Consider the following 2,729-nt stretch of genomic DNA (forward strand, 5'->3'; position numbering starts at 1 on the left):
GTAGAATCTAAGATTACAACAGCAAGAACAGAGACGACAATAATACCAGCAACAACAACAATGTTTAACAACAGACTCAACGAGTGTGTGTGTGTGTGTGTGTGTGTGTGTGTGTGTCTGTGTGTGTGTGTGTGTGTTTACGAGAGAGCAGAGGTCTAGTTTAAGTAAGTCCCTGCATCCCTTTCAGTGCTTGACCACTACTGTTGGATTGCTTTTTGTGGGGAGCAGGGTTGAGGGTTAAAGTGAGGGTATGACCACATCTCATATGTCCATACATTAAACGCTGTCCTTCATTAGAACAGAGTGGCTTACAATCGCTGAAGTGAGACATTCAACTGACCAAAACATTATTTCCGAAATGTAGAAGTGATAAGAGAAAATATGTCTAATGGCTGGGGACATTTGGCGGCAGGACAATGAGGAAAGCTGGACAACTGGATGACCAAAACATCTACTCAGAAAATATAATTAGTTAAGGAATTTTGTCAAGGACTTGAGTCAGTTACAGCAATATTGCCTGAGGCGCAGAAAGAGAAAATTTATCAGTTGAAATAGATTAAAATGATTAGTTAGATTAACAAGATTAAAAAGACTGATTACACAGGTTAATGACAGATCAAGAATGATCACTCAGGTTAAGGAGTTATGTCAAGTTAATGAGTAAATAAGATCAGTTATATAAAAACCTGATTGGTCAGTCAAATAATGCTAACTCAATGAGTCAAGGTCAGCTTTATAAATTAGATTGGTCAAATGAATGAGATTTTTTGATTAGGTTAATGACATTAATTGTGGGTGGTTAATTAAAAGTTGCAGATGCAGTTTAATCAACTATGCCATTTCCAACTATAAAATACCTTATCAGCTATTAAAACCTTCAATTTTAAACATTTAACAACATGAGTATAGGAGATTTCCACAACATGATGATATCAGTATTGTTCATAGCTTGGTTAGAAGTAGGGATTGAAAGTTAGACCTGTAAATCATTTTATTCCTTGCCCATTCCTGGGCACATAAGGATGAAGATGGATATACTCTCATCAAAACTCTAATCACTTTCTTGAAATATTTACCATCTTACAAGAGAGAATATACACATCAACAATTAAGAAGATAAAAAGCAGATGATTAATTCTTTTCCACTTTGGTAATAGTTTACTTCATTTCTATAATGTCAGTCTTAATTACTAATATGTAATTAAACATCTTATTTACATATTTCTAAATAGAATATCCCAATTATATATTTCTTATTACTAGCCCAAATAATAAATATTTGATTATCCAAATTAATTACATATATCGAAATACAAAGTCAAAATGATAAAATTCTAATTAAACAAAATAATTATATACCTCTAAATATATAATCCAAATGAGGCATCTTTAATTACATATATTAGTTACCTCTGCTCTAGAAACTTACTCATGAATAGGGAACAGCAAGCCTATTACAGCTACTACTACTACTACTATTACACACATACACACACAGAAATTAACTATACGTAATATAGATTGCACCCACTGATCTATTGTCCTCTCCTTGCATCTGCAAATATCTATTACAACAGTTTTGTCTCCACTCATTTTATAATACCAGTGAATGTCTTATTCACTGTTTCTTACAAAGTGAATGCAACAATTTGCATATGGCTGGCTGTGAGTACACAGCATTGAGAAGGCCCAATGAAACTGAAATGCATCTGGGCATTCTCACTAGCTGAAGCAGGGAGAACACCAGAGAGCCGTTTTAACGATGCGTCCTGCACAACTCTTCGAAACGCCGGTGTAAAAACAGGGGTAGCTGATGAAGGAAAATGTTCCCTATGTGGCTTGTGTGTTTTCTCTACTCTGGTTATTATTATTTCTTGTCTACGTTTTGTTTGCAATGTCCTGTACCCAGATATGCACCTATATATACAGGTAGACGTAGGTATGCACACACCTGTACGTATATATGCATATACTCATTTATTATTTGTTTTTATATATATATATATATATATATATATATATATATATAATCATCATCACTGTCATCATCATTTAATGTCCATTTTCCATGCTGGCATGGGTTGGACGATTTGACAAGAGCTAAGGGCTGTTCAGGCTCCGTGTCTATTTTGGCATGGTTTCTACAGTTGGATGCCCTTCCTAGCACCAACCACTTTTCAGAATGTACTGGGTGCTTTTACACAGCACCCAGTACCCTCTGTACTGGGTATGGATAATTTTAACATGGCACCAGCACCTACGAACCCGCAAGTTTAGGGATGCTCAGTTGGTTAGGCTGTATGCAGGGGCAACCATGCTTTTACTCAGCTTGACCTGTCTTTCCAAGCACAACAAACCACCAGAAGTCTTGGTCCTGTCATCCCCTCTGTGAGTCCCAAGTCTGTAGATCCTTTCTCACCATTTTGTCCCATGCCTTCCTGGGTCTACCCCTTCCACATGTTCCCTCTACAATTAGAGACTGACACTGTCTTCATTCATACGCATTATAATTATATATATATATATATAAGCAATGTTAATTCTCTAAATGAAGTATTAACAGTAACTGCACGATAAAGTGTAGTATATTGCCACTTAAGTGTGGCTGACTCCTAGGGGTGGATGTTACTGTTGCTTTTAGCCCCAAGAGGACATCTCCTCCAGCTGGCTTATCGACACACGACTGTGTCCTGTTTGCCAAGGGAAGTTATCCCTCTCACCATGATCTG

This window comes from Octopus bimaculoides, chromosome 2 (genome assembly GCF_001194135.2).
Source record: "Octopus bimaculoides isolate UCB-OBI-ISO-001 chromosome 2, ASM119413v2, whole genome shotgun sequence".
NCBI classification, from domain to species: domain Eukaryota; kingdom Metazoa; phylum Mollusca; class Cephalopoda; order Octopoda; family Octopodidae; genus Octopus; species Octopus bimaculoides.